Here is a 14,384-nt window from a genome sequence, read left to right on the forward strand (position 1 = left end):
GGAAAAGTTAAAATCTGAGCCTTTAAACTAGCAAGAGCAGTTCAAAACTATGGTAGTCACCACTGAAAACTGAAATACAAAAAACAGAGTGGCTACAATGTAATTGCCATTGATAACTGTTATGGGTGCTGATCTCCACCTGCTAGAGGAGCTAAACGGGTTATCAATTTAGTTATTATTCAGAAGCAAATTGAATATAAAATGCTGTCATGTGCAGGAGACATTTGATTGACTTTTATCATGTGCCAGATGAAAAACTGAGATTCTGGATCAAATCCTCCCCTTGTATAAAGGGTTTTTGTCCCCCCACACTAAATGGAAATACATTTAATTACACGCAAAAGGAAGTCAGTCCTTCCATCCTATACATATGGAAAAGACACTTTGATTCAAATTCTTTATATTCCAGAAATATTTCCATCACTGATGTGACTCTCCTGAGGGCAGCAGCAGGCAAATTTTATTTTGTCCACACCTGGTCACAATAATAATTACACAAAGCAGACATCTGGGGTGACATTTACTAACTAAATGTAGATTTCTATATTTGAACTACTCTCTATGATATGCTGATATTTAATATGACAATTTATGACAAGGGTTGGGTTTCAGATCTGTAATGCCCCTATTAACATATTTTTCAGCATCACAGCTCATCATAAATGTCTACACTAAATATTAGGAGAATAGCATCTGTCTTATGTTGTAAAGAATTGCAGTAGAGATGTTTAGATTGATATGAATAAAAATGTACGGGTGTGGGAGCACCACAAGGATCACACAGCGGAGGAGGGCTAGAAGAATGACATGTGTGGATGTCACTTAGATCAGGAGGTCATCAAGATCCCAGCACATCTCCGTGTTTCTTCTCAGGATACCCAGACTGGGAAATCCTGATGACTCACAGGTAGGACAGGATACAGAGACTAATCCCTGTCAGTTTCTAAGGGGAACAAAAAAGGCATATCCAAATCACCAACCTACGATGGACCCAGAAGATGTGGAGAGAAACTGGCCTGTTTCTCTTGTCCTCCGTGTCACCACAGGGAATCTCGGTCTGCCTGCCTGCACACCAGCATCTTGGTGCTCCAAGGGCAGACAGACTATTTGGACATACACGTTTTGGTGTTGTACGTGTTTGTGGGAATGTGTGGATGAATGAATGAAATCAGCTTTGTTTCAAAATATAATCGCCTTCCCTTCTCTAAGGTCTCCCGCCAAGATCTGTTGCTACAATGCTGCAGCATTATTTCTGACAAAGTACTTCTCTGTCTCTGTCAAAAAACAGCTCCTCATCAGCCTAGATTGGCTCTTTTCTTTCATGTCAGTAAATATCCAAGGGCAGGAATTATTTCACACTACTGTAACACTCAAGACTTCATGAGCATTACACCAGATTTTTGGAGGCATAGATAAGAAAAGATTCCAGTCCTGTTTAACTTTTAATTTCAGACTAGCAGCATGACTAAACTCACAATTACATTATTTCACGTGGGTGACACTGAAGAGAGAAATGGACAATGACAAACCCTATTCTAGAAAGCACTGAATTATGGGACACAGGGTGGTTTACAGCTGGTTGTGTTCCACAGCTTTGTGAATGAACAGGTTGAAATCTGGCACTTACTATAAGAAAGAAAAATGAATACTTGGGTATATTATTCATTCAAAAGAAAAAGAGCCAAGCCCTTTGCTGGCATAAATTGCCACAGCTCTATTGATTTCAAACAAGAGCTGATTTGCATCGGATGAACATCCAAGCCATATTTTATAACATGCTCAATTTTGATTAATTGTTATTACAGTCCTAAACAGGATTTTTCATTGCTCAATTATTTTCAGCACCATACATGAAAAGAAAACAAAAAGCCCTGCTGCTGAATATACCATACTCTCTAGCCATAAGACAATAATTCTTTTCATAATTTAAAGAACATGAGACCTGATGGTCTCCGTTGACTTGTCTGTGAAAGGTGAGCAACTACATCTCCTACACTCATCCAGGTGGACTCAACAATGTTGTTCGTGTTCAATTTTCTGATGTTCCTTTCACTGGTGTGTTAGGTCATCAGGAACGCTTCCTAAACAGAAAGCCTCAAATGGACACTTTAAATGTCTGGACAGAATGGGATATGATTTCCTATATGACCGGTATAGAGGTGGCTGGATGAGCCATCTGAAAACCTCTTATATTCATTGTTCAGAACGACAGAAGTATTATTCATGCAGCAATCTGGGCCTCCATTCTTCTGTTACTCCTGTCTTTAATTTACATATCATTATAATTCTTCCTTAGAAATAAAAGAAACACCTTATTCTGAGTACTCTACTCCCATGTGATACATGTCAGGTTTTTTTTCTTGATCTGTCAATGATTTTATGGTTCATTTCCTTTCCTTCTCTATTAATATAGTAGTAACATACTGGATGTTTGGGAAAGTCATGTCTGTAGGTTGTTATTCCACAGATATGTGAGGGGAAGGGGAAGGGAGAAAAAAAGACAGAAAGACAGGAAGGAAGGAAAAGAAAACTAAGAAGAAGGGGGAGAGGGAGGGAGGAAGGAAGGAAAAAGGGCAGCTGCCCTGTGGCTACAGGAATCAACACATCTGATCGCACTGCGAAACGGAGCTGACTGAATTGTACATCAAAGCGTAAGTCAAGAGTTGGTTTCTTCAGTCAGTTCTCCTCTATGGATACCCTTGTGGATAACAAGCATGTTTACATCTAAAGTTTTTCTCTCTGACAAATCTGTGCCTTTTTTCTGTTTATTTAACAGTTTTTTTTCAGTGGCTTCATCGTGAATACGTCAACATCCTTCATCTCATTCTACCATGGTGTAATATACCTGACCCCCTCCTTCTTTATTTAAAGCACATTTTGAATTATGTCACATGAGTCCGTTCTGTGCTGTCTAGTGTCACGATCTCTTCTGACTTCATGTGCCAAGCAGCCTTGGCCTAAATTTACACTTAGATGGAAGATCTTCTGAAAAATACATCTATACAAAAAAACCCAGTAGTTTTGGTAGTTCAGAACATAAGTTATTCTCTGTGAGTAGGCAATCCACACCTTTACAGAAAGGTGCTATAGAATTTGCTATAGGATTATAAAATGCTATACGATTTTAAAACAGACTAGAAGATTCTTTAGTAGGGAGTCTATGCCCTGTTATATTTTACGGCCCTGGCCCCTTCACAGTGATAAATCCTGACTGATTCAAATGGTCATATAAAAGGGTATTTGCCTTAGTAAGCTACCTACAAAATGTGCTATGGCTCCAAAATCAGGCTCTATTTTAAACCATAAACATCTATAGATGTTTGTAAATTTGGTTCTGCCATCTTGAAGATAGGACCAGAAAAATATTCCACAGTATGTATTATGGGAGCAATTGGTTGATCTCAACTGTTAAAGAAATGAAAATCTGTTCTTTCATAAGGTTGTACAAACCTAATATAATAATGACTATGTAAGGAAGCTCAGTAAACACTGATTTACTCCTGCGGGCTATTAATATTTTCCCATACATCACCATGTAGATCTGTAGCCGTTCTTTTTCATAGGATCATAGGGAAATTCAGGTTGGAAGGGACCTTAGGAGGTCTCTAGTCCAACCTTCTGCCCAAAGCAGGGTCAGCTCTGAGGTCACACCAGGTTGTGCAGGGCTTTATCCAGTCTGGTCTTGGAAACCTCCAGACACAGAGGCTGCACAACCTCTCTGGGCAACCTGTGAATCTCTCTTGGTTCCACTTATGCCTGCTGTCTCTCACCCTCCAACCATGCATCACTTCCTTAGCTAAGGCTTTTCTTTTGGTTTGTGTGTTGTTATAGGTATGTCTTAATCCCTAAATTGGATTTATATTGGTGCACCTTAATGCCTGTAAAAAGTCCTGGTGATACTAATGAGATTATGCCCAAGTGCAAAGGCATCCATACCAGTCCTGTTGCAGGACTGCAGACTTTGCAGACTTTCTCTGTAAGCAAAGGAGAACAAATACAATTGAAAAAAAAATATTTCAGACAATTTCAACTTGTCATTTAAATAAACATTTTCTGTACATCTCATTTGCTGAAATAAAAAAAAAAAAACCACACAAAAACTCCCTCCGTTAGATATGTAATTTAACAAAGCTGAGTATGTAAAAGAAACTGGAACAGCAGGTGTCTTTAAAACAGTCCAAGTTGAATCTTGAGGGGCTTTATATGATGCAGTAATGATCTACCTAGAATTATATGAAATTTTCTATTACCTTAGCAAAATGCCATATCAGTCTGCTAGCTTATCCCACATATTTAAAGACAGAGATAGGCAAATAAATGAAAGCAAGATTGGAGACGGTGACATAAAAATAGAGAAAACAGGAGTCTAATATATACTGTCAGATAAAAGGAGCCTGAAGGGAGATGATAAAACAGTTTAAACACCCTGAAGGAAGTAATATCAAGGAATGAAGAGAATTATTCACACTATGTAGGAGAGCTAAACCAACTTGTGTTTACCAGGACCTGCAAGTTTTAAAAAAGAAAATATTTGGGCAAGACAATATTAACATTTTAGGAGAACAATAATGCATAACTGGGACTCCAGCAGGAAGAACGCCACACTCCCCAAGCTTCTCGAGACCTTTGCTCTCTTGCTGGTCAGCCAGTCCAGCCCTGGCCCCTCAGCTGTCCCCTTTCTCAATGGCAGGGCCCACCCATTACAGTCCCCTGCCACCCACGTTGATCCCCTCGGTTGGCTGGAGCTCAGTTTAGCACAGTGCTGTTCTCTCCCCAGCAATAACAGGGTTAATTAGTGCCCACCCAGGTCTCACCTATAACAGAAACATCTGTTTCTGTGTGTGAGCCAACCTGTTTCAGAGAAGGCTAGGCTACTTTGAAAGCATGAAGGCTGTCACACATCTCCATGCGAAGGCCTGCCCACAGCCTCACCACGGTCAGTGGTGGAACCCCATTGCACGCTACCTGCAAAGCTGCGCCTGTGTCAGAGACCAAAAGCCCTGTCACTGAGGACGTGATGCCCAGACCACATGTATTTCAGGGGGCTTCCTTCAGACTACTTCTAGTCCAGTCCCATCTCCAGCATGCTCACTACCAACTAAAATGGGCTAGGTGTGCTCCTGGAGTACCTCTTCTAGCCTGGTTTCATCTGAGATGATTCTAGTTTAGGTGCTCTGAGACCACGCTGAACCAAAGCACAGAAACCGGGGATGGTTGGGAGATTCACTTCAAAAGTGCACTCTCGATCCAAATTAAAATGCTAATGGAGATGTAACCAATTGCTCAGAGTTTCCAGGCAATTGTCTTCTTAGCCCTCTTCAGGTAGGTCAGAAAAATCTGGGCTTCCTTCCCAGCATGAAGCTGTTCTGTTTCTGTATTTTTACATTTGTGTTACTCATGTTCGCACTTCCAGTTTCTGCAGGAAGCATCATTTAGATCAATGATTTTCAAACTTTCCTACTTTGTAGATCCCTAATACATTTATTTTTCCATTGGAAATGGCAGCCCGTATACGTCACATCTAAACAATAAGCTTGCCTTTCTCCGATACCTTCTCCAGGGCCAAGGACCCCAAGAAACTGGCCCAAAGATCTCCAGAGATTCAGAAGTACCCTGAAGGAAATCATTGCTTTAGATTACCCACAGAACAAAAGACAAAGCCAGTAATCAGCCTACGACAGTAACACAGTACTTATGGACGATGCCCGACTTCTGGAGAAGCAACTATGCCTCTTCAAATGCTCTACTACTCCGTGTCATGGCATCTCTCCCATACGGTTCAGGATTAAATCACAGTATCATAAAAGGGAAAGAAAATTCCACATACGTTACAATTAGATGAAAAAATGTTCTTTTCAAAGCTCAGAATCACAGACCGTCTTTGATTATAAAGACATTTTATTAGTTATGATGACTCCACGTAGGCCAGAATCCTTTGCAATAATATGGAAGATGACAGCATAACCAAAAAATAAAAGAAAATGAAGGTAGGCATTGTCTTCAATATTGCTTTATACTGTAATATCTTCTGCAGGATAAATCAAGTGGATTTTACAAGCTGTGTGTTACAGCACAGATTCATTTTTCATAGCTTTCATAGACATTTTTCTGCATTAAGCAAACAACTGCAAAATAAAGGCTAAACTGTGCTTTTGGAATCAAGCCATCCCTCGAGCAGTTTTGCATGAATCACATTGTGTTTATTGGTAGCCTCAGACAAACAAGCAGTAGCCCTGACTAATGACAACAAACGTAATAAAATATCTATGCCTCATTGCTTCTGGAAAAGAGGACAGAGGTAGCATGCGCACATTCCTGCTCATTCTGATGTTACACTGATGTTTCTGTCACTGCCAGACAGGACAGACATCCTTTCCCAAACGATTTCCTAGGAAGGAGCGCCTGACCAACAGCAAGTAAATTAGGTATGACACAGGTTACCTGGATTTAATTCCTTGCCTTGACGAGGACTTCCCGCATGACTCAGACAAGTAATTTTTCTGTCTTTCTGTTCCCAAGCATTCTGTATGGAAACAGTTACTTACTTCAGCGAGTATTAAGAAAATGTACATTGTATATTGCAAGAAGCAAGAAGAGTCAGTCCATCCAAGATCTTTCCCATGTGGGGCGAGTCTAATTGTTTTGAGAGATGCCATATACAAGCACAATAACATTGTTATAATAAAAGATCCTGATTCATTATTGTAATTATCTTTCCAGGAATACATGGGAAAGATTATACCAGAGTAATATTTCATTATATTTTTCTTTAGAGCCTGAGAAAGCAGGGGGATGTTGAAATACAAGTGCCAGCATTCCTTTCCCAAATCCAGACTGAACGCACAGGATTCAGTGCGGCAGCACCACCTGTCGGTAAATTTATCACCAACTTATCTAAAAAGCAAACGGAAAATTACCAAAGCAGACCATGAAATGAAAAGCTAAGATATAACCTGCAAACTATATCTTCAACTGTATCGTCTTACTGCCAAGAGCCATGTGTGAAACTAGGACCCACATCAAGGGGCACCCACATTATTAGTGCTGTAGAAATATTCTTCCACATGAACCATTCTTTTATTATAGGCAACATTTTCTTCAGCCAGAATTTCACATTTTTTACCCTCAGTAATTTTGCAGCAGCAAAGGCTGCCTCATTTGCACAGAAGCTTCAGATTAAAATCAGGGTGGTTCTTCAAAGTGAGTATACGCAGAAAAGAGTGTTTCTGGAAGAGGCAAAGCCATCATAAGTGGCAAACAGTTTATCAAGCTGTCAGCAGTGTCAGTTCTGGCTGTGAAATCTGAAAGAGCAGCAAATGTAAGGTTAACGAGTGATTATTACTTCGGGAAGGGTGGCATTCACATAACTGTGAAAACAGGGAAATCTCACAGCTCTTACTGATGAGATTGTTTTTCCAATGTGGAATAGCAACTCAAATTACTAGAAGATTATAAGGAAAATACACATCTCATCACCTTAAGCTCAGAAACAGCCTGTAGTGCGCAGATAAATATTTTGCTCCTTGCCATAGTTTTCTATGGGTATGTTACGCAGGGACTATGGCACACCGTAATAAAGGCAAATGATGTGGAAAGGAAACTGCCATCAACTGTAGAGATCTGAGCAACAATCTGGAAAAAAAACCCAGACAATTTCACCAAATAAACTCAAAATTAAGAAAATCTATTGTCAATCTAATCTCGTGTAATGCGTAATGCCTTCACCTTTTACATTGAGTGTGTCAGCCTTTCTAGACCAAGAATCCATCCTCAGGCAGGTGCTGTTGTGCTCAGACTATGCCATGTAGTTCACACGTGCCCATTGCTCAGAAGCATATCCACCACTACGTATTACTGTAGGGCACTGTTCTTGTTTAGGGCTCGACCTACAGTGCTGAGACCATCCCAAGGCAGACCTGGACATCGTATCACTTGTTCTCCAGCCGTGCATCCACTCAGAAGAGCTGTTCCAAAGCCCCTGTGGTCTTCTACTGCCAGCACAAGTTCAGTGTGCAATGCACTTGCACCCACCGGGGTCTATTCTCCAACCACAAGTGTCTGAAGACAAGGATCTCTGGCTTCTCTTACACAAAAATACTTTGTACCTCTAGTAACTTATTGCCTGCTCATATACCTTATGCAATAACTCATTATTTTTATTATGGACTTAGGCTGAAACAACTGGTCACAAGACTATTTGCATCCTGCTTTGGAGAACTGCGAGTCCAGCAAGGCAGCTTACATTACAAGTACCCCTGTTTTGCCAGTCCTAATTACTCATGCCTGACAACATGATCACTGTCGGCAGTTGCAGAGCTTAGTTTCTCATACTGGTTGCGTATGATCAATTGCACAGCTTTCCTCCTTTTTAAAATTTCTCACTGACTGACACATCCATTTATTTACAGTTAAATAGACACAGGCTACAGATTTCACTTTCGTCAGAGCTACAGGATAAAGGGAAATAAGAGCAGTGGGGAGGACAAGCAGCAGCTGGGTCTCCTTATTCCTCACTTGGTCTCTCACTGCCAGCAATGGGAGGAACATTTCAAAGGGTTCAGCACAGGCCACTTTACAGAATGTGGTCTTTTCCACTTTTTATTGCAATAGGGTTTTGACTTCGTTTCTAGGAACGCGACTCCACAGAAGGTTTGTACACTCTAGCCTCTTTGCAAGAATACCGGCGTTCATTGCTCTCCAGATGGAAGCATTACCAGCAAATAACAGCACTGACATTTTCTTCTTTGCCCTCTTACTCTCCTGCCACAACCACATTAATAAGTCAGTAAGAGCAGGAAATACAGACCAAGATGTTTCAGATGACTAATAGAGTTCAGATACCCCAATTAATTTGGTGCCAACATAAGGCATCTTAAAAGAACCTCAGTTTTTCAGCAAATAGTCATTTAGCATTATATGAAGATAAAATAACATTCAGTAATCTCAAAGGAGATGCCAAGTACCAATTTAAAGCAAACAGGAACAACTTCGGGTTTCACTAGGACTTCTCACAGACTTGGAGATAAAGGAATTATATATTATTTCTAAAATATTCACTTGTGCCTATCTAGAAACTATGCTTTTGTACTCTGCACATTTGAAAGAGCAGTCACTGTGCACTTCAGTACTATGCTGAACTGAACACCATATTTGCAAAGCATTTTTGATAATGTGGTCTTTTTTTCCCCTACGTTGCAAAAACAGAAGGATAATGTATTGTTTGTACCTACGGACAAAATACCAGAGCACTCCATTAATAGCATCTTTTCCTTCATCAGCTCTCTTTGATTTCATATCATTGTTTTTGTTCCCCAAAACAAACATCTTTTCTCCTTCTTTTGAGACGAAACAGTTAAATACAGAGAACTGGTAAGCATTATGGAAGTGATCTCTAAATACAATCCTAGGAAATTTATTATTTATTACACAAACATTTGTATTTTCATTGAATAAGTTCATTTTGGGTTAACCCTCTCCTAGCTTATGCCTCAACACAAAACAGGGCTGTTGGTAAACCTGCTCTGGGTTTTTTCAAATGCCCAGGTGTTACGATGTAATCCACAGTCAATTTTACCCCTGCATCTTTGCAACACCTACTTTTTTGCCTAAAAGACACCTTACCTGTGAATATGCTTTCCCTGCATATGTGCAAAACAAATGTCTGAACTTTGTGATTATCTCAATATCTTGGCATGTTTTCCACATACTACATACATATTGGGTGTTTTTAACCATGCTTTCTATATCTGTATTCTAATATCTGTATTCTATATCTGTATCGATATCTGTATCTACCCATTATTTGTTTTTCCTACCATCTTTTGCCGTGTTCTAAATCAGCTCATTCAGTATGTTCATCACTGTACTTGCTGTGGCTCCACTACCAATTCCATACATACTGCCCCGAACAATTTTATATTTCGACTGTGAAGAACAAGAAACGGAGAGAGGAGCATACATGAAATAATGCTCTGTTGTTGTAATCTTGGGTGAATGTTTTTCTCTGTCAGAACTTCATCAAGAGGAGACTATGAAAGCTGCAGTCACTCTAAAAAGCTGCTAATTTTAAAAAGACCGCCAGTTGCAAAATTGTAAGAGTGGCAGGGCTTGCTCTGGAGCTCTTCCTTTTTCTTTGCTTTCCTGTGTAGTTCCAGCAGCTCCAGCCTGCTTGCCCTATGAGCCAGGCAGTGAGACTGATGCTCTCTTGAACTGCTGTTTCAGTTTACTGATAAACAGATAAGGCACAGAATGCTTTGTTTTTCTGGCATATTTTATTGTGGTGACTCTTCCTAATATCACTCTGCTCCCTCCATTTCCAAACTGTCCAGTAAGTTAAAAAAACCCGACGACTATCGTTACCATAGAAACTATCTCTAAGATACAGAACAATTTCTTAAAGAAGTCTGCACAGGAGTACTGACTATCATCAGAGCCGTGATACAATGGTTCAGAGGGAAATGAGGAACGGGCTGTGCTCCAGATCCTGAATTTCTCACAAGTTTCTCTCAGTGATGAAAAGTGTCTCTGCTGAAATAGGAATGGCTATTTGCACTGTGAACTGACTTACCAGGGGGTCACATGAGTATCACAAGTCCATCACAAAATAATAAAACAGAGTAATAAAACTTATTCCTTTGCATCTTCAAGTTGTTACACTTGTTAAGAGTATGACTGCGCTGCTGCATCAGTCCCAGCCGATAGAGAATTCTCTCAGCATTTGTGTTCGTATCTGTGGAAGAATGACAGAATTCCTCTGGATGGAAATAATGTGTTATCTGGTCTTCTCATGGTACTGACATCTTCCAGTCTTGCGATACTACGAGCAAAACAAATCTCTTGTCATTTCAGCCCATAAATGGCTCCCTTTGGCATTAAAAAGTCTGTAAAAACCATAATTACAATTGCAAAAAAACAGAGACAAAACCGAAGTAACAGATCCCGCATGCATTCCCGACGGATGACATCTCAGGCATAAGTGCAGACACTTTTCTACTCAAAGATACTGCCAAATGAAAAAAAAAGTCAATGCTATTTGTTCCTGCTACTAAAAAAAAAAAATATGTTTTCTGAACTGCACTTCAAAATCACTTTGTATTGAGAATGCCTGCTGGAACACAATTTCAGAGCTGTTACAGGAGAATTCTGCTACCACCTTCTGGCTGACAGAAATGCTTAGCACTTATTTAACCAGCATACACTGAGTTCGTAACGTGTTTGCTGTTTTTTCACTCTGCACTCTTCACACATTACTGCCCCATTTTCTTTAATACAGAAATAGGAAATACACACAAAAAAGTTACACCTTCATTTTGCAAACCTTTCTGATAAAAAGAAAAAACAAATTGCAAAGCCTAAATATTTAATTTGAAATTTTTATAAGGATTTCAAAATCATTGGTTTGCAATTAAGAAGATTTAAATTTATCATAATTGAAATTAAACTTCTTGACACAAAACTAAGTGGTTTTTTTCCACTTCTTATCCCTCCCAAAAAAGTGTCATGGTTCAACCCAATTTATTTCATTAAGCTATCAATGAACAGAGAAATCCATTGTTTACATTGCTATAACAATAATTCACAAAAGGTGCAGTCTTGTAAGTCTTTTGCGCACTTCTCCCATTGCACATGTGATTTATTCCCACTAACTTCACAGTACCAGAAACAAAGACGATCGGTATGCTAGATGGCTGCTTTTACTCAAATACAATTGCTTGCAGTAAATTGAATGAAAAAAAAAAAGAGCATAATCCAGACCACAGTCTTGTTAGCTGTGTTATGACCTTTTCTACTACTGCCACAATTTATTCTTAAAACTTCTGGAGTTATGTAACAAAATCAGCACCTCTTTCTTTTGCTCTTAAGTAACTACCCAGCCTTCAGCTGAAGAAAAGCCTGAAGCTGTAAGATTAAAGGTTCAGAAACACGATGATCAATAAAAAGAACTTTGTATTTAAATATTTTAAATAACCTTATTTTTAAAACAACATCTGATTTGGGGAACTGTCCAAGAGAGCACCTTGAATGAATTTGGCAATGCTGACCAAGTGGGAGTAATCACATGAATAAAGAATACAGGAGTAAAGTAAAGGTCATCATTATTTTCCATAATGAATATCAGGTCATTTCTTCTAATGTAAGTCGTTGCTGTTGCCTGAAACAGGTGGTCTGAATTCCCCCTTCGCACACACAACAGAGGATTACTTGTGTTAGTTCCCTCCCGAACAAAAGAAGGAAAAAGCCGGAGATGGGGCAAATGGAAGCTCAAACACTCAGTTTGGTGGTTGTGAAAACATCCACAAAATACAAATGAACACGTTACTGCACCGTAACTTTCAAATATTTGATCTAAATTTAGTTTTTGTTCTTCTCCCACCTGTATTCATGTAACCTATCAACTTTATTTTCAAATTCCTTTGGGTCACAGCATTAGTGCACTATGTGTACCTACTATCTGAGTATTTTCTCTCATCTAGGGAGCTGAATTTTTTAAATTTCATCATAACATTTATGTTTAATTATTCACAGATTCAGCTGTATTTCATCCTTGTTTCAGCTGCAGGAAGGATGAAAAAGATACATGCATCACTGCAAGTTATTACAAAGTATCGCTCTACAGACTGGTTGTACAGATTGCATCAGAGAGGTTTTACTCTCTGCAGCTAGGTCAAAGGCATAGAAAAATTTAAATGGGGAGGCATGAATGCATCAATGTATTATTTGGACTTAACCCATATCCTATTGAATTCAATAACGCAATTTCCAGTCTCCTTATCAGGACCTGAAAGCAGACTTCTGAAAACTGATTAAAAATTATAATGTTTTCTAGGTTTCAAAGGCCCCTTGAGAATCCAGCCATAAGTCACTAAGCCTCTCTCAAAATGAAATGCAGGCACCTAGGTTACATAGATGACACCTTTGAAAAATCTGCCTTAAATGAATTCTTACGATCACACTGCAAGCCTATGCTAAAGCCAGATATCAAAGGCAGGTGGTGAGCCTTAATGAAGCATCTACTCAAATTCAGGCCATGTTTTAGCAGCAAGCACTCAGGTGGATTATTAGAAGCGGGTGCTGTTTAATCTCTCTTACCTCCTGGGAAAAATTGGAATTTAAAAAATGTTAGCAACAGCAATCACAGAAGGGGGAGGAAAGTATTCTCTCCTAAAAAGCCAGCCATTCTGCTTCTCCATGATATGTGACGTTTTAAGATGTTCTGCCCATCAAATCTGAGCATTTTCAGTTGAACTGGACAGTTTCTTGCAAACTCTGCAGGCTTCTGACTCTCTTAGCTTTTCAGGGGTTTACATTTGTATTTAAACCTCTGCTAAGCTTCCTAAAGAAAGGATTTGTTTAATTATTTCACATTTTGATATTTCCAGATCTGAGACAGAGCGACCTGCCTTGACTCTCAATGAGCCCCCAGAATCCCTTTAAGTTTCAAGGACTCCCTGTCTGTTCCTAGGAAGTTGCGGGAGCCCAAAATGCCCTTTGCCACCGATGAGAAGCCAAAACATTCAGGTGCCACCCACATAGCAGCCCTAGCCTGCAGCTAGAGTCTTGACAATCTTCTCCCCATCCTCTGTCAGTTTTATTCAAAACTGTTTTAGTTTGGGGTTTTTTTGCAATCCTAGGATTAGCAGTTCTGGATGAACAATGCCCTGGTTTGCAGACAGTGGGATGAACGGCTCCTCACCGAACAAACTGGCAAGCAAATGAGCAGATTCTGCATTTTGGGAAGTGAACTGAAACATGCTGTTTCTTTACAAATTTGGGTTTTACAGTGAAACCCTGCTGTTTCAAATGCTTGGAAATTTGTGACCATCTCATGTATGTAAGTTCCATTAAGCATAGGCGAGATGGGAAGACTTTTGACTGGTAGAAACTCAGGATGGCTTTTGGCAGACGAAATCTTTGCACACAATCTAGCTCTGTGCAAAAAAGGGGATATAAACCCCTCTGCTATCAGCCAGAAAACACACCCAGCATGTCAGGACACATGCATTCAGTGTCCAAGGGTGCACTGACATGCTGTCTAGCAGTGAGAGCCGACAGAGGATAACATTACTGAAACAGACCAGATCTGATAATATATTTTCAAGCTTAGAGCACAATGAAAAGACATAATTTCTGCCTGCCTAAAGCTGTCTTTGACAAAGAACTGCCTTGCAATCTATCTTTTGACAGAATTCAATATCACGTTCTGCTCATTTCACCTACCTGTTTGGTCCAAAGCAGCACATACAGTTCTTGATGGAGGCTTCCTACTTGGTACAGAGTGCCTTGAACTGAAAACTTCCATAACAAGTCCTTAAAGTATTGAACCATTGTCTTTAGGAACATAAATGTTAGAATATTACAATGCATAATATTTCATGGTAGGCGGG

The sequence above is a fragment of the Mycteria americana genome, chromosome 1 (assembly GCF_035582795.1).
Source record: "Mycteria americana isolate JAX WOST 10 ecotype Jacksonville Zoo and Gardens chromosome 1, USCA_MyAme_1.0, whole genome shotgun sequence".
NCBI lineage: Eukaryota > Metazoa > Chordata > Aves > Ciconiiformes > Ciconiidae > Mycteria > Mycteria americana.